At 40.5% G+C, this 23,680-nt stretch overlaps 1 protein-coding gene across 1 annotated transcript in view; it reads right to left on the bottom strand.

Moving 5' to 3' along the window:
• The window catches only part of C6H12orf42 (chromosome 6 C12orf42 homolog), a 142,985-nt gene extending 119,696 nt beyond the window's left edge, over positions 1–23,289 (bottom strand). The window contains 1 exon segment of the mRNA XM_032346575.1: positions 23,274–23,289. The gene's annotated coding sequence lies outside the window, so the exon portion shown is untranslated.
• Between the last annotated feature and the right edge of the window lie 391 nt (positions 23,290–23,680).

Genomic DNA, 23,680 nt, shown 5'->3' with positions numbered 1-23,680 from the left:
GAATCGATTGCTTCCACACTCACATCTTGCTGACCAGCACAAATTCCAAGGCCACATCTACCTGCAAGTGAGGCTGGAAATTACAGTCCCACTGTGCGCTCCAGAGAAGGAGTAGATTTGATTAGCACCTAGCCAGCTCAGTGAAAAAGGACCCAGTGCTGGAGCCTGGGGCACTGGGACCTGGGGACTGGGATCTGAGACTTACTGAAATTACTACCCATGCCATGGGGGCTGCAGTGTTGTTGGGTCCCCCAATAATGGGTCCATGGTCAAAGGAGAGAGACTGATACAGAACGAAGGTCAAGCAAAGTTTTGTTTCACGCCAAGCATCAAGAATCAAACCAACCATCAAACAGACTGGTCGCGGCTGCCCCTTACAGAGAGAGCGACCCCTCCCTGCCTCACAGACTAACTTAAGAGCAAAGGCCATGCGGTTGGGCCTGGCCACACACAGGTGGCGAATGAGATTGTAACACACAGAGAAAGCTGCACAGTCATTCTAGGTCACACATAAGTGACCAATTGAATTACAATTTACCCTATAATAGACATTTGAACTAGCCTATCACTTGGTCAGAATTGGCACCCAAAAGGCGGGGCCCATACTCCTTGGTAGCTAGGGAGACAGTATGTGGGCTCTACTGATTGGATGTCTCCACCTGACCAGACTCATCCCTGCATTTGGGCTGTTATCTCCACCTGACCTGACCCACCCTTGTATTTGGGCTTTGCTACCTGGAACTGGTTTCCTGGACTTGCTTTTAATTAAGTTCCCCTGGGGGGTGCAGGGTCAATTTAAGTTTTACTGCATAAACAACAAAATGGCTGTTCAACTGAGGTGGGGCTGCTCTGGCTAAATAGACCCTTACAGTGTTGTTTTCAAATGCTTTTGAGGTTGGCTTCAGAGCCTACCCGCAGGACTGAGCTCAGCTTTGAACACTTAGTACATGTTTCCAGGTGGAAAATAAACAACCTATTTATAAGCAGACTTTAGTAAGAAAGTCCTACTTGTAAATTAGAGGAGCTAAATATATACATGTGAGTGAATGCACATATGTTAAATGTGAATTTGGAGATCAGGTAATTGATGATTGGTTCCTAGCCTCTAACAAACTTAAATTCTTATCGTTGGCATGAGTAGATCCAAGGTATGTTAGGAAGTGAGACTTGTGATCATTTAGGTATTTCCTTGGTCCAATATCCTGTCTGTTGAAAACACCATTAAACGGATCTTTCCTTCCGCGGTCCTTGTGACAAGTCGACTAAAATTACTGTCTTCCACTAACCTCCAATGAAGCAATCTGTCTTATAAGAATACAATTTTAGGACCACATTCACTGCATTACGATGAAATTTCATTTTATATTCTCACACTTAAATGCAAATATGCCATTTCAAACATATGCTTAGAGAGAATGCAAAGACTGCCGGCAATCCAGCCACTTAGCGCAGACAATTAACAATAGTGTCTTTTTTTTCAAGCCACATCAGAGCTTCCCCTTACTTTGAAGATGACAAATAGCTCTTCATAATCCCCTAACAACATAATCCTGCATTGCATCGTCCATGTAGAGGACAGACAATATCATGAGCTTACAAATTAAAGTCTGGAAATTTTAGGTCTCTGAAGAAGTTGAACAATACATTCCTGATTAGAGAAATATGCAAAGACTGCATTCCAGATGCACTTTGCATTTATAAAACATTTCCATAACACTTATAGACATGTGGACATAAATGATACCATATTTGCCATGTCTGCACTTGCGTTCAGGAAATTAGATTAGCGATAGCGGATTGTGATAAGACGAGGAGACTTTAATTCTTGATTCAACTCTGCCCTTACTAGCTGTGTGACCCTGAACAAGCCACCTGACTTCTCTGGGCTTTTGTTCCCTCCTTTGTAAAACAAAGACTTAGGTTAAATGACATTGCCACATCCAGGAGTGCCTGGGTGGCTTAGCGGGTTAAGTAAGCATCTGCCTTCAGGTCAGGTCATGATCCCAGGGTCCTGGGATCAAGCCTCCCAGGGAGCCTGCTTCTCCCTCTCCTTCACTCCCCCTCTCTCTCTGTCAAATAAATGAATGAGTAAATTTTTATAAAATACATACATACATACATAACTTTTCCACATCCAGGATTCTATATGATATATTTAACATTTGGGGTCTCCATTTCCACAAACAGAAAACTGGTTATGAAACTATCAACCCTTGGGGATGCCTGGGTGGCTCAGTCAGTTAAGCATCTGCCTTCTGCTCTGGTCAGGGTCCTGGGATGGAGTCTCACATAAGGGCTCCTTGCTCAGTGGGGAGCCTGCTTCTCCTTCTGCCTGCCACTCTGCCTGCTTCTGTGCGTTCTCTCTCCCTCCCTCTCTCTCTCTCTGACAAATAAATAAAATCTTAAAAAAAAAAAAACTATCCACCCCTTTTTAATCTTAAAATACTCTTAAGGATTATAAAAAAGAAGTATATGGAAACAAGCTTTGGAAATTGCAAAGTGTTATGCAAATGTAAGATTTTTAAAGAGAAATAGTCACATTCATACTGTCCAAATCTTTTGCATGCTTGCTTAGTCTGGAACCCGAGTAGATACAGTGGAGTTTAAGACTTAGCTCTGCTGATCCATCTACACATCATCTAGAAAGCTGGGTGTTATTTCCATTTTTGACAAGGTATGGAAGATGGCCTGAAGTCCAGACAAAGAAACATTGTTTACCGCCAGAAACCAAAGCACCCTCCTAATACCACAACACACAATAGGGTGCTACTGTAGGCTGCCTTCTTTAGCAACTCCAACTGGAATGTCCCCTAAAAGCCACACACAGAGCGTGTCTACCAAACTAAAATACAGGAAAGCAAACTCCTTGGGTAAAGACAAAGCATTGCTGCCATTAGGAAGGGCATTACCTACTATGAGGGAGCCAGGCTGGTAAACTCTGGCATGGAAGGCATGGAAGTCCAATGGACCCGACTTGATTTGAAGAATACTAGGGGTGCCTGCACATCCATGAAAGCACTGTCAGTGTGATGGCTAAGTATTATCAAAGATGTCGTAGGGTCATTGATCACATTACTCACCAAAGTCCATCAGTGGAAAATGTCCTAAAAACCAATGCATGAACCTTTTGTTTCTCACCTCCCCCTGGTCCAGGCCGTGTCCTGAGCAAGAAGGTGGTAATCATGAAGAGCCAGTCTTTGGAGCTGCCGCTGGCGGGTTCGAATCCTGGGTGGGTCACTTGCCTGCTCTATGGAATCAGGCAAAGTGCTTAAGTTCTTTGTGCCTCAGTTTCCCCTTGTATTAAGGAAACTGCTCCTCCAAATGTAATAGAACGATATATAATATACATCTATATATATATATCTATATACATCTATATATATCATTTTATATATATATAACAATATATATAGTATATACAATATATACATCGTTATATATATATAACAATATATACAGATATATACCTATATAGAATGCTCAGCACTGTGCCTAACAGGGAGTAAGTATAGCATTATCATCAGCCAGGATTATCAAGACTCACTGAGATCTGCTTTCTGTTCTGACCCTATCTTCTAATTCTCCCTGACTCTCCTAAATATTTTATAACTGCTAATTATGACCTCTTGGCATATCATAGGGTCAGTTTAGTGGGATACAATCACCAGTTATTTAGAGAAAATGGAATGGAGTATAATGCAAAGGGATGGAACATGAAAGAGTAAGACAGGATACAGTAGAAAAGGAAATACATCACATGTAATGAGATTAATATTGTTATGTGCAGCTGGGGGGGCAGGGATGTGCATGTGCATGTGTGTGTGTGTGTGTGTGTTACTGACATAAGGATGAAAAATATATTTTCTAATGTGGGACACCATCAAAAATGTTTCAAAGCGAGGAGTCAAGATGGCGGAGAAGTAGCAGGCTGAGACTGCTTCAGCTAGCCGGAGATCAGCTAGTTAGCTTATCTAAAGATTGCAAACACCTGAAAATCCATCGGCAGATCGAAGAGAAGAAGAACAGCAATTCTGGAAACAGAAAAACAACCACTTTCTGAAAGGTAGGACCGGCGGAGAAGTGAATCCAAAGCGACGGGAAGATAGACCCCGGGGGGAGGGGCCGGCTCCCGGCAAGCGGCGGAGCAACGGTGCACAAAATCAGGACTTTTAAAAGTCTGTTCCGCTGAGGGACATCGCTCCAGAGGCTAAACCGGGGCGAAGCCCACGCGGGTTCAGCGTGGCCTCAGGTCCCGCAGGGTCACAAAAGGAGCAGGGGTGTCTGAGTGTCGCAGAGCTTGCGGGTATTGGAACGGGAAAGCCGGCTACAGAGACAGAGCCGACAGTAAGCTCACAGCTCGGTGTTACCTTGAACTGGTCGCAGGCTCGGAGAGCTCGGAACGCGGCCGGAGGTCAGGCAGACGGGAGTAACTGGGCGCTGTTCTCGGAGGGCGCACTGAGGAGTGCGGCCCTGGGCTCTCGGCTCCTCCGGGCCGGAGACCAGGAGGCCGCCATTTGTATTCCCGTCCTCCGGAACTCTACGGAAAGCGCTCAGGGAACAAAAGCTCCTGAAAGCAAACCCGAGCGGATTACTCACCCCGGCCCCGGGTAAGGGCGGTGTAATTCCGCCTGGGGCAAAGACACTTGAGAATCACTACAACAGGCCCCTCTCCCCCAGAAGATCAACAAGAAATCCAGCCGAGACCAAGTTCACCTACCAAGGAGTGCGGTTTCAATACCAAGGAGAACAGCAGAATTCGGAGGAAGAGAAAGCCAAGCACGGAACTCATGGTTTTTTCCCTGTGATTTTTTTTTTTAGTCTTGCAGTTAATTTAATTTTTTTCTTTTTCATTTTTTTTTTTTTTCTCGCCTTCGGGTAAAATTTTTTTTTTTTTTTAACTGTTACCTTTTTCTTTTTTAACGATTTTTTACTAGTTTATCTAATATATATATTTTTTCTTTTTTACATTTTTCTTAGGTGTTTTCCTTTTTTTTTATTTTTTAATTCTTTTCTATTCTTTTTTCTTTTTTTTTTTTTTTTTTTTTTTTTTTTTTTCTTCCTTTTTGAACCTCTTTTTATCCCCTTTCTCCCCCCTCACGATTTTGGATCTCTTCTAATTTGGTTAAAGCATTTTTTCCTGGGGTTGTTGCCACCCTTTTAGTATTTTACTTGCCCCTTCATATACTCTTATCTGGACAAAATGACAAGACGGAAAAATTCAACACAAAAAAAAGAACAAGAGGCAGTACCGAAGGCTAGGGACCTAATCAATACAGACATTGGTAATATGTCAGATCTAGAGTTCAGAATGACAATTCTCAAGGTTCTAGCCGGGCTCGAAAAAGGCATGGAAGATATTAGAGAAACCCTCTCGAGAGATATAAAAGCCCTTTCTGGAGAAATAAAAGAACTAAAATCTAACCAAGTTGAAATCAAAAAAGCTATTAATGAAGTGCAATCAAAAATGGAGGCTCTCACTGCTAGGATAAATGAGGCAGAAGAAAGAATTAGTGATATAGAAGACCAAATGACAGAGAATAAAGAAGCTGAGCAAAAGAGGGACAAACAGCTACTGGACCACGAGGGGAGAATTCGAGAGATAAGTGACACCATAAGACGAAACAACATTAGAATAATTGGGATTCCAGAAGAAGAAGAAAGAGAGAGGGGAGCAGAAGGTATACTGGAGAGAATTATTGGGGAGAATTTCCCCAATATGGCAAAGGGAACGAGCATCAAAATTCAGGAGGTTCAGAGAACGCCCCTCAAAATCAATAGGAATAGGCCCACACCCCGTCACCTAATAGTAAAATTTACAAGTCTCAGTGACAAAGAGAAAATCCTGAAAGCAGCCCGGGAAAAGAAGTCTGTAACATACAATGGTAAAAATATTAGATTGGCAGCTGACTTATCCACAGAGACCTGGCAGGCCAGAAAGAGCTGGCATGATATTTTCAGAGCACTAAACGAGAAAAACATGCAGCCAAGAATACTATATCCAGCTAGGCTATCATTGAAAATGGAAGGAGAGATTAAAAGCTTCCAGGACAAACAAAAACTGAAAGAATTTGCAAATACCAAACCAGCTCTACAGGAAATATTGAAAGGGGTCCTCTAAGCAAAGAGAGAGCCTACAAGTGGTAGATCAGAAAGGAACAGAGACCATATACAGTAACAGTCAACTTACAGGCAATACAATGGCACTAAATTCATATCTCTCAATAGTTACCCTGAATGTTAATGGGCTAAATGCCCCTGTCAAAAGACACAGGGTATCAGAATGGATAAAAAAACAAAACCCATCTATATGTTGCCTCCAAGAAACTCATTTTAAGCCCGAAGACACCTCCAGATTTAAAGTGAGGGGGTGGAAAAGAATTTACCATGCTAATGGACATCAGAAGAAAGCAGGAGTGGCAATCCTTATATCAGATCAATTAGATTTTAAGCCAAAGACTATAATAAGAGATGAGGATGGACACTATATCATACTCAAAGGGTCTGTCCAACAAGAAGATCTAACAATTTTAAATATCTATGCCCCCAACGTGGGAGCAGCCAACTATATAAACCAATTAATAACAAAATCAAAGAAACACATCAACAATAATACAATAATAGTAGGGGACTTTAACACTCCCCTCACTGAAATGGACAGATCATCCAAGCAAAAGATCAGCAAGGAAATAAAGGCCTTAAACGACACACTGGACCAGATGGACATCACAGATATATTCAGAATATTTCATCCCAAAGCAACAGAATACACATTCTTCTCTAGTGCACATGGAACATTCTCCAGAATAGATCACATCCTCGGTCCTAAATCAGGACTCAACCGGTATCAAAAGATTGGGATCATTCCCTGCATATTTTCAGACCACAATGCTCTAAAGCTAGAACTCAACCACAAAAGGAAGTTTGGAAAGAACCCAAATACATGGAGACTAAACAGCATCCTTCTAAAGAATGAATGGGTCAACCGGGAAATTAAAGAAGAATTGAAAAAAATCATGGAAACAAATGATAATGAAAATACAACGGTTCAAAATCTGTGGGACACAACAAAGGCAGTCCTGAGAGGAAAATATATAGCGGTACAAGCCTTTCTCAAGAAACAAGAAAGATCTCAGGTACACAACCTAACCCTACACTTAAAGGAGCTAGAGAAAGAACAAGAAAGAAACCCTAAGCCCAGCAGGAGAAGAGAAATCATAAAGATCAGAGCAGAAATCAATGAAATAGAAACCAAAAAAACAATAGAACAAATCAACGAAACTAGGAGCTGGTTCTTTGAAAGAATTAATAAAATTGATAAACCCCTGGCCCGACTTATCAAAAAGAAAAGAGAAAGGACCCAAATAAATAAAATCATGAATGAAAGAGGAGAGATCACAACTAACACCAAAGAAATACAAACTATTATAAGAACATACTATGAGCAACTCTACGCCAATAAATTTGACAATCTGGAAGAAATGGATGCATTCCTAGAAACATATAAACTACCACAACTGAACCAGGAAGAAATAGAAAGCCTGAACAGACCCATAACCAGTAAGGAGATTGAAACAGTCATTAAAAATCTCCAAACAAACAAAAGCCCAGGGCCAGACGGCTTCCCGGGGGAATTCTACCAAACATTTAAAGAAGAACTAATTCCTATTCTCCTGAAACTGTTCCAAAAAATAGAAATGGAAGGAAAACTTCCAAACTCATTTTATGAGGCCAGCATCACCTTGATCCCAAAACCAGACAAGGATCCCACCAAAAAAGAGAGCTATAGACCGATATCTTTGATGAACACAGATGCGAAAATACTCAACAAAATACTAGCCAATAGGATTCAACAGTACATTAAAAAGATTATTCACCACGACCAAGTGGGATTTATTCCAGGGTTGCAAGGTTGGTTCAACATCCGCAAATCAGTCAATGTGATACAACACATCAATAAAAGAAAGAACAAGAACCATATGATACTCTCAATAGATGCTGAAAAAGCATTTGACAAAGTACAGCATCCCTTCCTGATCAAAACTCTTCAAAGTGTAGGGATAGAGGGCACATACCTCAATATCATTAAAGCCATCTATGAAAAACCCACCGCAAATATCATTCTCAATGGAGAAAAACTGAAAGCTTTTCCGCTAAGGTCAGGAACACGGCAGGGATGTCCATTATCACCACTGCTATTCAACATAGTACTAGAAGTCCTAGCCTCAGCAATCAGACAACAAAAGGAAATTAAAGGCATCCAAATCGGCAAAGAAGAAGTCAAATTATCACTCTTCGCAGATGATATGATACTATATGTGGAAAACCCAAAAGACTCCACTCCAAAACTGCTAGAACTTATACAGGAATTCAGTAAAGTGTCAGGATATAAAATCAATGCACAGAAATCAGTTGCATTTCTCTACACCAACAGCAAGACAGAAGAAAGAGAAATTAAGGAGTCAATCCCATTTACAATTGCACCCAAAACCATAAGATACCTAGGAATAAACCTAACCAAAGAGACACAGAATCTATACTCAGAAAACTATAAAGTACTCATGAAAGAAATTGAGGAAGACACAAAGAAATGGAAAAATGTTCCATGCTCCTGGATTGGAAGAATAAATATTGTGAAAATGTCTATGCTACCTAAAGCAATCTACACATTTAATGCAATTCCTATCAAAGTACCATCCATCTTTTTCAAAGAAATGGAACAAATAATGCTAAAATTTATATGGAACCAGAAAAGACCTCGAATAGCCAAAGGGATATTGAAAAAGAAAGCCAACGTTGGTGGCATCACAATTCCGGACTTCAAGCTCTATTACAAAGCTGTCGTCATCAAGACAGCATGGTACTGGCACAAAAACAGACACATAGATCAATGGAACAGAATAGAGAGCCCAGAAATAGACCCTCAACTCTATGGTCAACTAATCTTCGACAAAGCAGGAAAGAATGTCCAATGGCAAAAAGACAGCCTCTTCAATAAATGGTGCTGGGAAAATTGGACAGCCACATGCAGAAAAATGAAATTGGACCATTTCCTTACACCACACACAAAAATAGACTCAAAATGGATGAAGGACCTCAATGTGCGAAAGGAATCCATCAAAATCCTTGAGGAGAACACAGGCAGCAACCTCTTTGACCTCAACCGCAGCAACATCTTCCTAGGAACAACGCAAAAGGCAAGGGAAGCAAGGGCAAAAATGAACTATTGGGATTTCATCAAGATCAAAAGCTTTTGCACAGCAAAGGAAACGGTTAACAAAATCAAAAGACAACTGACAGAATGGGAGAAGATATTTGCAAATGACATATCAGATAAAGGACTAGTGTCCAGAATCTATAAAGAACTTAGCAAACTCAACACCCAAAGAACAAATAATCCAATCAAGAAATGGGCAGAGGACATGAACAGACATTTCTGCAAAGAAGACATCCAGATGGCCAACAGACACATGAAAAAGTGCTCCATATCACTCGGCATCAGGGAAATACAAATCAAAACCACAATGAGATATCACCTCACACCAGTCAGAATGGCTAAAATAAACAAGTCAGGAAATGACAGATGCTGGCGAGGATGCGGAGAAAGGGGAACCCTCCTACACTGTTGGTGGGAATGCAAGCTGGTGCAGCCACTCTGGAAATCAGCATGGAGGTTCCTCAAAATGTTGAAAATAGAACTGCCCTATGACCCAGCAATTGCACTATTGGGTATTTACCCTAAGGATACAAACGTAGTGATCCAAAGGGGCACGTGCACCCGAATGTTTATAGCAGCAATGTCCACAATAGCCAAACTATGGAAAGAACCTAGATGTCCATCAACAGATGAATGGATCAAGAAGATGTGGTATATATACACAATGGAATACTATGCAGCCATCAAAAGAAATGAAATCTTGCCATTTGCGACAACATGGATGGAACTAGAGCGTATCATGCTTAGCGAAATAAGTCAAGCAGAGAAAGACAACTATCATATGATCTCCTTGATATGAGGAAGTGGTGATGCAACATGGGGGCTTAAGTGGGTAGGAGAAGAATAAAGGAAACAAGATGGGATTGGGAGGGAGACAAACCATAAGTGACTTTTAATCTCACAAAACAAACTGAGGGTTGCTGGGGGGAGGGGGTTTGGGAGAAGGGGGTGGGATTATGGACATCGGGGAGGGTATGTGCTTTGGTGAGTGCTATGAAGTGTGTAAACCTGGTGATTCACAGACCTGTACCCCTGGGGATAGAGTATTATGCCTCCATCAGAAAGGATGAATACCCAACTTTTGTAGCAACATGGACGGGACTGGAAGAGATTATGCTGAGTGAAATAAGTCAAGCAGAGAGAGTCAATTATCATATATGGTTTCACTTATTTGTGGAGCATAACAAATAGCATGGAGGACATGGGGACTTAGAGTGGAGAAGGGAGTTGGGGGAAATTGGAAGGGGAGGTGAACCATGAGAGACTATGGACTCTGAAAAACAATCTGAGGGTTTTGAAGGGACGGGGGGTGGGAGGTTGGGGTACCAGGTGGTGGGTATTATAGAGGGCACGGATTGCATGGAGCACGGGGTGTGGTGCAAAAATAATGAATACTTTTATGCTGGAAATAAAAAAAATAATAATTAAAAAAAAATAAAAATTAAAAAAAAAAAATAAAAAAAAAATGTTTCAAAGCTACAACCCTAAGTCCTTTCTTTGTGCCCTCTGGAATCCTTAATCCATGGTGTACAAAATTCCTTATATTCTCAGACTTTTTTCTGAATGGTCCTCTTGACCTCTTACTGTAACTCAGTGTTACTCAGACTTGAAGTGCATCAGGGTCTCCTGGAGAACTCTGTAGTAGACAGCCATTAAAATAGTCCCTAATGATCCCTCATTCCTAGTATTCATACATTGTGTAATACCCTCCAATGTGAGCTATTCTTAAGAATAGAACACAGAAGTCATTTTTTATCCCTTCTAAGACTACATCAGTTTCAAGATGACTGCAGACCAACCAACAGCTTGACCACAGCCCCATGACAGACCTTGAACCAGAGGCACTCAGCTAATGTTCCCGGATTCCAGACCCTCAAACACTGAAAGAGAATATCCATTGTTTTCAGCTTCTGAGGTTTGCATAATTTGTTACACACCGATACCTAACCAATACAGTTTGTTAACATATAAGTTGCTGAGTCCATCCCAGAAGTCCTGATTCAGTATGTCTGGGGTGGGGTCCAAAAGATTTGGAATTCTGTCAAGTTCTCAACTGATGATGCTGATCTAGAAGAACACATTAAGAAGACTATTCTATCTGAACCCAGATTCTTACTGAGGATCTCACTTCCCCTACAGCCCTCTCAAATGAGAGCTGCTTCATTTTGCTTCCTCTCTCTCTCTCTCTCTCTCTCACAGCCCATCATCTTCTGGGCCTTCCCTTCCATATCTCATCAGCCCTCCCCTTCCCCCTCGCCCTAGCTTAGAAAGTCTTTCTATCTCTCGTCTATCTGGAAGGAAGCTGCCAGATAATTTTTCCAGGATCCATCTACTCTGTAATGATAAAGCTCTGGTCACTTTGCCAACATTATTGCTAGGAAAGTCTTTAGAATTCAAAAGGATCTTTTCTCTCTCAGACACCTGACTCTCACAATTGAAAACTGGCTTCCAAGGCCATTGTTTCTGAAATGCCATGTTAAAATTCTAACTTAGTCTCAAGGGGTGGAATGGGTAGAAAAACAAGAACTCTCAAAAATGCAAAATAAATCATATAACATTTCCCCCAAAATAACTTATGTCTGAACATGATTGCACTTATAGAATAAAACTTTAATTGGTAACAGAAGTTCAACCCACAAATGTTTATTTTGAATACTATTTTTTATTTCATAACCTGCTATTTATTTCATCACCCTTCTGATTTTTTTAAGCCAGCTTTTACTTCTTAATGAGATGTAATGTTCAGAAAAGCCTAAAATTCTAGCTAGCATTCAGAGAGGAGTTGATGTGCAAAGTATGGTCTTCCTCCTCATAAATGGGGCCTGCCTTTCTGAATCCCAGACTTACCCTCTACACAGCTTAAGATTCCCTGCGTGAAGAAAGGTGTTTATTCTCCAAAGAACTGTAAACGTAATGCATGTGATGGTTATTCATAGAATGGTTAAGTAATTTTATCAACCAGAGAGCAAACTTCTAGAATGTAAACTGTGGGGGTTTTCCTAATCAGAGTGTTACGGGTAAAATTCTCACTGATCTTAACTCAGACCTCTCTCACTCCAGACGAAGAGGCAATCTCCTCGTTCTTGGTGTGTAACAGGAGGCACCAACTTTGGAATTCTCCCCCCATTTCACGTGCCCACAGAACTGCTCCTGTCTTTTACAAGCGTCTAGAAGCCTGGCTGCGAAAACAAACCCTATGGGGGAAAAAAGAGGGGAAGGATGAATTCACCCAAAGTGCAAATTATGAGACTCAGGCTCCCCTTTTCTGTAGAACTAACAAGTGAATCTTATAGTGCGAACAAAAAAAAAAACACTGAAGTGAGCATTTGAGAGACATTTGTGCTGGTGAGGACAGCATTTTCATGGTAATTTGTTAATGTTCTTGCAGAGCAAGGGTAATTTACTGCAGTAAAATCTAGCTAATAGTTGCAGAGATTTGAGGCCTCCTTCAGGGAGACCACATGCATGCCCACAGGCTATCTGGTGCCTGCAAGTCTCCCACAGCCACTCACAGATCCGCTGCTAAACTTTTTCCCCACTGGACCTGCTGGACACCTCTGTCCTGCCCACTTCCCCCACCTTACAACCTCAGAGCCAGCGCCCAGGGAGGGAAGCCCAGCTGGATGGGAGAGAGAGCAAGGAGTTTGGGGAGGGTTCAGGAAGAAGGCTTGGTGTTCCGAAGACTCAAATTCTGAGAGGTCTTAACCTGGCAGCTCTCTTTTAGAGCACTCTGTCAAGAGCAAGACAAAAAAGAAATTTAAAAAAAAAAAAAGATATGTAAAAGACATCTATCGATACTACTCATTTTCTTTTCTGATTATGAAGATTTTCAAAAAACTGAAAGGCTCAAAAGGGGACAAAATCACCAATAATTCTATCTAGACATCTTGACTCTATTCCTTCCAGTTTTTTTTTAAGACTATTTATTTATTCATTTGAGAGAGAGAGAGGGAGCATGTGCATGCAAAAGAGAGAGAGAGAGAGTGCACAGCAAGGGGAGTGGCAGAGGGGGAGGGAGAAGCAGACTCTGGCTGAGCAGGGAGGCGGATGCCTGGCTCCATCTGAGATCATGACCTCAGCCAAAGGCAGACACTTAACCTACTGAGGGCCCTCTTCCAGTCCTTTTCTGTCCAGAATTTAATTACTGTATGCAACTTTATTGTGAATGAATCCTTCTTTTTTTTTTTTTTTTGAAAATAAGATTCTTATAGTCACCTAATATCATTGTCTGTATGCACTGTTAAGTCATCTGTTAGGGGACCACAGCGGTGGCTCCCATTATTACATAACTATAAATACATTGTAGGGACCATCCTTGTACAGAAATCTTGGTCTCACACTCTATTTTATTAAGATGGATTCTCAGAAGAGATGAATGGTATCAATAGATACGGACATGTCAACATACTTGGTACATAAAATTGAGTCAAATTGCTTTCCAGAAAAGCTGCAGCCATTAGACAGAACAGGAGTCCCATATTAATGCCCTTCAGCCACATTCAGTTTTTAATCTGTGCTCATTTGACAGGCAAAATTACAGATGGAAAGTGACTTTTTCAGTTTATAGATAGAAAATGCATTATGTATAGCTTGGTTTGCTCATAAAATTAACATATCTGGCCCATTTGGGAAGGGATGAAATCAGTCACTGAGAACTGAAAGTGACCTCACAGAGCACATGATCCACCAGGTGAAGTGGTTTGTCCAGGGTCATGCAAACATTTAGTGATGAACTTGGAACTAAAACTGAGAATTGCTCTAATTCCCATCCCATTTTTGCAAAGCAGAGATGGAGATATAGAGGAGACTTCTGATGCTCATTTGATAAACTTCCTCCCCATCCATTGTCCACATCTTTACAGCAGTGCACAAGACAGCTACTCCTGCACCCCGCAGTTCACCATCAACTTCCACATCTCCCACAGGGTCCTTTTGGAGAAGAGGGGTCCCAAAATTCAAATTTGTTTCTGAGTTAAATAGAGCCAACTGTCAGGAGGAAACTCAGTCCATTCTGAAAATATCTCAAGTGACAATCTAAAATCAAATACGAATGACACTTTCTTGCCTCTTTGTCTTTCATCCTGAGTTGCCTCCCTTCTTGCCTTTTATGACAAGAACATGAAAGTCATGGCCTGACTGAAGACTCTCTGTAATACCACCTTTCCCATATAAAAGCACCTTTTAATTTCTGCATTCAAACATCTTCTCCATCTGACCCTGTCATGGCTTGAGAACAGTCATAAATTCTTCCTGATGCTAGGTGGTTCTATGACCCCTCGCCATGAATCTACACAAGCTTGTGACTGCTTTGACTAATAGAACACAGGAGAAGTGATGCCACATGATGCTCAAGGCCTGGTGACAGAAGGCAATATAGCCCCCTCCTTACCCGCTAAGAATACCTGTGCTGGGAGCCATGAGCCACCACATAAGAAGTCTGACCACTCTGAGGCCATCATACGATGAAGAAATTCACATCATTTGGGGAAGCTACAAGTAGATGTGCTGATTGACTGTTCTAGCTAAACCTAGCCTTCAAGTCATTCAGCCCAGATGCCAGACAGAGAAGTGAAGAAGTCTCCAGACCATTCCAGCACCCAGTCATTTGAGTCAACCTTGGCTTTCATGTCTTCCCAGCTAATGCCCAAGGCATCATGGAACTGAAGCAAGCCATCCCCCTGTGCTTTGGCTGAATTCCTGGCTCACACAATTAATGAGCATAATAGAATGATTGCTGTTTTATGACAATATGTTTGAAGCATTTGTCGCACACCACTAAGTACCTGAAATAGCCCCATCTTATTTCATTAATGCTATGATTGAATATTTGTGACTTTCCCCCACACCCCAAATTCATATGTCGAAATCCTAATGCCTAGTGTGATGGTTTTAGGAGATGGGACCCTTGAGAGGTGGTGAAGTCGTGAGGAGTGTTATGAATGGAATTAGTGCTCTTAATAAAAGAGGCCCCAGAGAAGTCCCCTCACACCACAAGAGGACACAACAAGAAGTCAGCAGTTCATAACCCAGAAGAGAGTCCTCACAAGAATACGACCATGCCAGCACCCTGATCTTGGACCTCAACCTCTAGAACTGAGAAAAGTAAGTTTCTGTTGCTTACAATCCACCAGTCTGTGGTATTTTGTTATAAGAGCCCTGATGGACTAAGACAACTATTCTCCACCTCTTCCTTTTCCTCACCAGGCCATGAACTACCATTTCCCCTACCTTACTTCCAAAAATCTCTGAGGATTGGATTGGGGGCATTTGTAACAATATTTAGTATGAATTTTGTTGATGGTTGCATTGAAAAAGAGACTTAAATTCACCCAGAACACGAAGGGGCCTAGAAATGGATTTTCCAGATGACATTAAAATGTCAAATGTTTTCTCTGCTCTTTTTTATTTGCCATCAATTTCCCAGTTCCTGATGCCTATCCACATCTTGAATGTACAGAATTTCCAGAAACTTTCCACATTCAATCAAGTAATAATTAGCAGAGGTCAATTTAATTTTTTTTAAAAAGTTACCATTTATTTGAATGCTATGCTAAACACTTTCCCCGCATTACCTTAGCATCTTGTTTGCATGAGTTAAGTATTCTTTTTTTTTTTTTTTAAAGATTTTATTTTTATTTATTTGACAGAGGGAGATCACAAGTAGACAGAGAGGCAGGCAGAGAGAGAGAGAGAGGGAAGCAGGCCCTCTGCTGAGCAGAGAGCCCAATGCGGGACTCGATCCCAGGACCCCGAGATCATGACCTGAGCCGAAGGCAGCGGCTTAACCCACTGAGCCACCCAGGCGCCCCATGAGTTAAGTATTCTTAACCCATTTTACTGAAGAGGGAACTGTGGTTCAGTGAGGCAAAGTAACATAGCTCCAAAATGTAAAGTCAAGATTTGAACCAGGAACCACAGGACCCCAGACTCAGGTGTTAACCATTATCAGTACTTTTCAGATCTTTTGGTCACATCCCATAGTTAAAAATGCATCTTCCACCATGACCAATGAACACGACCACACATAGATTATTGCAATAAAAGTGCCAAGAAACAATGAATACCTTCAAGTACACAGCACCTTAACCCCTATTCTTTTCTGTTTATTTTCCATTTTTTAAAACGTAGGTAGTAAAATATCAAATCAATTGCATAACCTGTTGCTAATTGTTGACAACACAGACACTACAAAATCATTGCACCTTCTCTAATTGGACTTAAAATCTGGGAAGTCATTACCCCAAGACCATTTTCTTATTTAACGACAAGTTAAAAACCAAAGTTTTCATTTAATTTTTTTTTTCAGTTAGAAACAATCCTTAAAAGTTCTACCCCTCAAGGAAATACGAATCAAAACCTCACACCAGTCAGAATGGTTAAAACTAACAAGTCAGGAAACAACAAATGTCAGTGAGGATGCAGAGAAAGGGGAACCCTCTTACATTGTTGGTGGGAATGCAGACTGGTGCAGCCACTCTGGAAAAAGTGTGGAAGTTCCTCAAAAGTTAAAAATAGAGCTACCCTATGACCCTCCAGTTGCACCATTACGTATTTATCCAAAAGATATAAACACAGTTATTTAAAGGGCTGCATGCAACCCTAATGTTTCTAGTAGCAATGTCCACAATAGCCAAAATATGAAAAGAGCCAAGACCTCTATCAATAGATGAATGGATAAAAAGATGTGGGTGTGGGTGTGTGTGTTTAATGGATTATTACTCCGTCATTAAAAAGAATGCAGTTTTGCCGTTTGCAATGGCATGGGTGGAACTAGAAGGTATTATGCTAAGCAAAATAAGTCAGTCAGAGAAAGACAAATATCACATGATTTTACTCATATGTGAAATTTAAGAAACAAAATAGATGAACATAGGGAAGGGAAGGAAAAATATAATAAGATGAAAATTGAGAGAGAGGCAAACATTAAGAGACGCTGAACTCTAGGAAACAAACTGAGGGTGCTGGAGGGATGTGGGTGGGGAGTGGGGTAACAGGGTAATAGATGTTAAGGAGGGCACTTGATGTAATGAGAACTGGGTGTTATATGCAACTGATAAATTACTAAATTCTACCTCTGAAACAATAAAAGAAAAAGTTCTATCCACCTCTTTCCTTTGTAATGTGAGACTCTGCAAAAAAAGCTCTATTGGGTAAATTTAGCAAACAATAAAATTGATGCTTCAGTTCACACTAGATCCAGTTGCTGGACAGGAATAAGATGAAGGACAGATGTCCGTCTCAGGTTTGCCTTTTTCCTCTCCTTCTAGAAAGGAACCAGCCACAGCCTCCAGGAGGCTCAAGGGCACAGAACACTGCTGATCCCTCCTTTCTCCTTGTTCAGACCCTTTGGTGACTAAAGAGTTGCGAGGTGAATTTGCATGAGAAAATAAGCTGGACCAATGACATAAACTAGAATGAATACAACAGGGAAGTAACCCAAGAATTGGGAGAAGATGCTAAAAGGCATCTTTTGAGGCATCACTGGAGTTGGAAGGGCCTTGGTGACAAAGAACAATGGTGAAAAAAACAAAGATGCCACTGAAAAGAGAGGAGAATGGAGGGCTCATTTGGGGAAGCAGAGGCCCTGTGCTCTGTCAAAGAGAAGCTGGTCCTTCGCATGGCAGCCTGTCCTGCTAGCATTCTGGGAATTGGCTTTCCAATTCCAGTAACATGTACACTCAAAATAAAGACCTATTGATCTTCCTGAAAATTTGAAATGCTTTCACTTCTTTATGATCCAAAGATCCTTAATTAAGTTGGATATCAAAAATATTCTCCCAGTCAGAATTGAGTGTGGGACAGCCACAGAGTCACAGACAAGACATAGGACGTCCTAGAAGACTATTCCCATGCTTTTTGTTTTGGAAATATGAATGATATTAATGGCGATGCTTTTTATTTAAATGATAAAGGACTTTATAGTCCACCAAAAAAAAAAAAAAACTGATGACACATAATCATCTGTAAATTGGAGACAATAGTATTACCTTCTTCATATTTTTATTGTGGAGATTAAATGAGCAAACACATGAAAATCCTTAGACTAATACCTACCACATAGTAGGTCCTCAATAAATAGGACTTGACTTTATGATCATACTGGAACATGGGCAGACATTATGGAGTCATCTGATCGGTAAAGAAATGGGACACTTAGAGAGACCCACAGCCATGCTAAAGATTACACAGCTGATAACTGGTAATTAAGGTCTTTGGGCTTTGTGTCATGCATCTATTCATTCCACAGTTATTCATGGAGTCCCAGGATCAGTGTCAGGCTCACACCCTACACAGAGAATGTGACAGATGTGATTTCTACATCCACAGTCAAGTGCTCTTTCCCCAAGGCTTATCATGTGTCTACAATACAGGTATCAACTAAATATTTGCTCTTCCTTTGTTTTATGCCTTGCAAAGGAGTTTAAATTAAGCTGCAATACAATTGTAGGCAAACAATTATACATGCATCTTCTTGTATCTTGAGAAATTAGAGTTGGTGTCTCCTCTGTGCCTGTCACAGCCTCTTGGGGTCACTCTACCATGGCACTGGATATGCTGTTTTATAACTCTCTGAATAATGATCTGTCCTCATGCCTCAACCCAAGTCTGTCAGCTCCCTAAGGACAAGAACTATGCTTGGAGTAGCACAGAGTCAGAGGATTTTAATGCCATAAAAGAGTGTTTCTCATAGAAGTGCAGCTGCCTTGTTTTTTCTTCATTCTCAGATTGATCCCAGTTTTTAGTGTCATGAAAATTTTTATTCCTCAGAGTTTTTTGAGTTGTGTTTTCCCCACATGGTGGGTTTCTGCTGACGAGGTACATATAACTCGGTGGAACCTGAAGTAAACAGCCAGGAATTAAAATGGCTTCCACTAAACCACCAGGGGTAACATTTCCATACAATATCCAAGATCTGAGCTCTAGGGAGATGGAAGGCAGAAGAGAAAAGTAAGCAAAAGTGTGGAGAAGAGAGAAAAGGAAGTGAAAATGGAGAGAGATGGTGGAATAGAGTTCACAGGCATTTGAGCATGACAAAGCAAAATTAATTAAAGTACCAAAAGGAGGAATTTTAAAGAGCCACCTGTTCACACCTCTTTCCCACCAAATCCAGAAGAAGGTCTGGCTGATTAGATAGACAGATAGGTAGGTAGGTAGAATATAGATATAATGTATATAGCAAAAATAATGATTACATGTTATTTATTTACAATATATATTATAATGTATTATATGTATTAGGGAGAGAAACACAGAGAAAGATCAAGAAATACTAATCAAAAATCAGTGTAGAACCCTTTGAACTCTTCTATTAGAAATAAACGTGATTCCAAAAACTCCTAAAACTCTGCAAATATAAAATCAGCCATTTTCAAAACAAACAAACAAAATCTATCAACCAGAAACACAGTTCTCACTTTTAAATAGATCCACTACACTACTTTTGGTTGATTCAAATTTGCACAGTAGACTTTTCTTCACCATTTACATATTTCACTCATATTAATTCCAAATAGAACAATTTCGAGATCAAAATAGCTTTCCAGCAAAGCCAGAGTCTACAAAGTCAACAGTGCTAAACGTGAATGGATTCCACACTCATCAATCAGAGGTGTGGGAAGGTGGTTGGATCATTTTGAAACTTCATAAAAACTTTACAGACATCAAATATTGGGAGTTAACCATGAAGCAGTGAAGGTTTAGAGACCCTCTAGATAAACTTTCCAAAGTTAGGCTGGTTCACATCAGACAAAGGATTCTCGGGGGAAATACAGTAAATTTGAACTTTTGTGTGGCCTTTTATCTGTATGTGTGTGTTTTAGCAAGCACCCTGGAATGGCAAATGCTTCCTCCTCAGTGGAACCATGTAGATTCAGAAAAAGCTATCTTCCATTGAGAAAACAATTGTTTTCTATAGAGACAAGAAACAAACGCCTGTGACCCGGGTCACCTCCTCCCAGCAGGCTTTTGCTGTGGCTTCCTCTGAGCAAACACAACAAAGTCCAGAGCAGTCAATCCTGCCACCCCACACTGGGCCCCTGCAGTTGTGCTCTGCTATTTACCCTTCCTATTAATCTGTCAATGTTCTAGTCAAACATGCAAAACAATATGGTGGGTGCATAGTTTGATGGCCATTGCTAAGTAACTTGGACCAAAGATGAAGAAATGGAACTTCACCCAACAAAATGCGAGGCCCAATTTGATTGTAAGAAAACGTTCAACAATACCAGTGCATGACAATTTTTCAGGGTGGCTGTGATTTAGCACCCCTTCACCAGAAAAGAGAGGTTCCAATAAATGACATTCAGTTCTAGAATCTAAAAATTCAGGTCATGTTGCTGCTCCCATCACTGTGGGATAGGGCTGTCTGGGAGTTTTGTAAAAGGTGTTTGATAAAGAAGAGATAAATAAGGTATTTGGCCTGGAACACAGGTGAGCCCTTGACCAACAACTGAAACATTCTTTGAACTGAATAATGAGCCTTTCTTTCACCACTCCCTGAAAAATGTGTAGGCTACAATTTATAGCTCAATAGTTCCAAAAATGTCATCCAAATTATCAAACATTATGAAGCATAGAGATAATGAGTAGCCTATTTCTTCCTCCACTTCTTCTGCTAGCCAAGATGAAGCCTCAGAATCCTTATCAACACAAATGTCTAAGAAGCCACTCCCACTCCAGTGGAATTAGTACAAAATATAGAACATATTTGTCATTCTAGCGAGTCCTTGAGCCTCAGGGAACAAATGTATCAGAATATAAGATGTATAGATTTTTTTTTTAATGTCCCCTTCTAGTACTGCAGAGCATGAATTTTTCCTGCTGTGTGTTTTCAGAAACCAGGTAGAAGGGCAAGAGTAGCTATCTTTAACGAATCTGGGGTACCAGGACATAGTACAGCAAAGGGAAAGAAAAGATGGTTATTGCAGTTAGGCTGACTTAGGGTCAGAGTCCTTCATTTACTAGCTATTTACTAGCTACTTGAGCTCTGGTAATTATTTAACTGTCCTGAAATATGTTTGTTCATTGGTAAAACAGAAAAAATAAAAAATATATAATGTATAAGTGAGGATTTTTCAACTCTAATCTTTGTTCCATTTTCTCTGATGATTTACTTCTCCACAGACCACAGGCAGCTGTGGGCTCATATCCTTGGCAGTTTTTGACTCAAGAGAAAAAGGAAACCTCTCTTCCCAGCCTGAGTCCAAAAAATCATGGGAAGAATTCTGATCAGTTTGACAGAGGTTATGTGTCAACCTCCAGACCTCCACTTTGATTGGCCCAGACAGGGTCACGTGCCCATGCATAGCTGGGGTACTGTAAATGGGCTGCCTCTAGGACCACTCAGTGGAAGTGAGAAGTAGTTTCCCAAAAGAAGTGTTGAGTAGGGGGAAATAATTTTCTGGGGTAAACAAAACAGTAAATGTGTACACTCTGTGATGTCATGGAGTGAGAAGATTAAATAAAAGAATCCATGTAAAGGATTTAGTACCAGGCATTTCCATAGAAGGCAATCTCTAGTCTCAAAAGTTATAACCAATAATAGGAGCATTCACAGAAACATAACATTGATGAACATCAAGTTCATACTTAACTGATGTTAGTCTTAATCTGGTTACTTAGACTATATACTCAAATAGCACTCTCAGTGAAATAGCTAAGTGCAATGGTCATGCTTTCTGTACTTCAATTTGAATTCAACTTATAGTTTGAGTTATAGAGATTTCATTTTGGTCCAGCTCACTGAAGTAAAAGACAAAAGTAAGAAATTGATTCATTCATGCCTTTACTTGAGTTCTTATGTGCCAGGCACTGGCTTAGACACTGGGTGGTACAGGGGAGCCAAAGTGATCAAGTCAGTTATATAGAAGGAGCTTACTTTCCAGAAAGGAAGCCAGAGAGTAGTGAGAAGCACTATGGAGAACAATGAAACATAGTAAGAGGTTGAAAATCACAGAATGGACTTCAGGTAGAGGCCAGCCCTCTGAGGAAGGGACATCTGGGCAGAGATGTGAGCAAATTAAAGGGGACAGCCTTGAAAGGGAAAGCATTCTACACTACGGGAATAATGAGTACTGACTCTGGAGTGTGACAGTGTGGCCAGAGCAGAATGAGCAGGTGAAGGGGACAGGAAGTGACGTTAAACAGCCCACCCACCCAACTCACCCCCAGGATGTCCATGTCTTAATCCCCAGAACCTGAGAAAATGTGACCTTACATGGTGAAAGGGACTCTGCAGATATGATTAAGTTAAGAACCTTGTAATGGGACATTATCCTAGATTATCTACGTGGGCCCAGTGTAATCTCAAGGGTCCTTAAAAAGTAGAAAAGGAGGTAAAAGAGGTTAGAGTGATATAAGGAAGACTCGATCTGATGTTACTGGATTTGAAGATGGAATAAAATGATATAAGCCACAAAATGAGAGTAACCTCTAGAAGCTGGAAAAAGCCAGAAAATAGAATGTCTCCTTAAAGTGTTCAGAAAGGAATGTAACCTTGCCAACACTTTGATTTTAATCTGGTAAGACCCATGCCAGACTTAGGACCTAGAGAACTGTAAAATAATAAATTCATCGTTTTAAACCACTAAGTTTGTGATGATTTGTTACAGCAGCAATAGAAATCTGTGTAATACCATTCTTAACATTACCAGACAATTCTTGCTTTCTTTCTATGCCAGAAAGTTTCTTTCTGTACTGAAAAGCTTTGACTCATGCAACTTGTCAAGAACAACATCAGTTACTTTAAAGTGAGTACACGTGCCCCACCCCAATGGTCTAGGGTCACCTTACAAGTACACAAAAGAAAGAATGGTGAAGGAAACATGGGCTGTGTCTCCAGGTTTTCCTAGCTGAGGTACAGTGTGTCCCTAGGGTGGCAAAAATACATATATTTTTTATGAGGACATGTAAAATTATGCTATAATTCACAATAATGTGGATAAATATGGAAACCAAGAGAATATTCCAAAATACAACAAATGGCACTAAATTAAAAATCAAAATTATTGGCTGAAATGAAGCTAAAATGTATAAAAGTGTATTATTTCTCATACACTACCTGCATCCTTGTTGTTAAGGGTCCTCTGATACGTAGTCAGCAGGAGTGCATCTTCTCCCATTGCTCCATAGTATGTCACTTAGAAATCCATCTGGTAAGTTCAACTCCCTATAAATGATTGATGGAGAAAGAAGAGCAGGTTTACAATATTGCAACGATGGGGAAATCTGACTTTTTTTTTAAATGTTGAGCCATCCTAAATATGAACATATTTCTTTCCAAAGATTGTCAATAAAATGTTATGCCATTTTATATAAAGTTCATGACCACCTCTTGTAAGATACAATCCTAAGTATTGTTGGGTTTTGTTGTTTTGTTGGTTTTGGTTGTTTCACATTATAAGCAATAGCTTTCAAATTAAAAATTTTCTAGTGATTTGCAGAGTACAGAAATGCTATTCAGAGTCA

Source organism: Mustela erminea, chromosome 6 (genome assembly GCF_009829155.1).
Source record: "Mustela erminea isolate mMusErm1 chromosome 6, mMusErm1.Pri, whole genome shotgun sequence".
Lineage (NCBI taxonomy): Eukaryota > Metazoa > Chordata > Mammalia > Carnivora > Mustelidae > Mustela > Mustela erminea.
The sequence above is the reverse complement of the archived record's forward strand: the minus strand, read 5'-3'. Positions and strand labels throughout refer to the sequence as shown.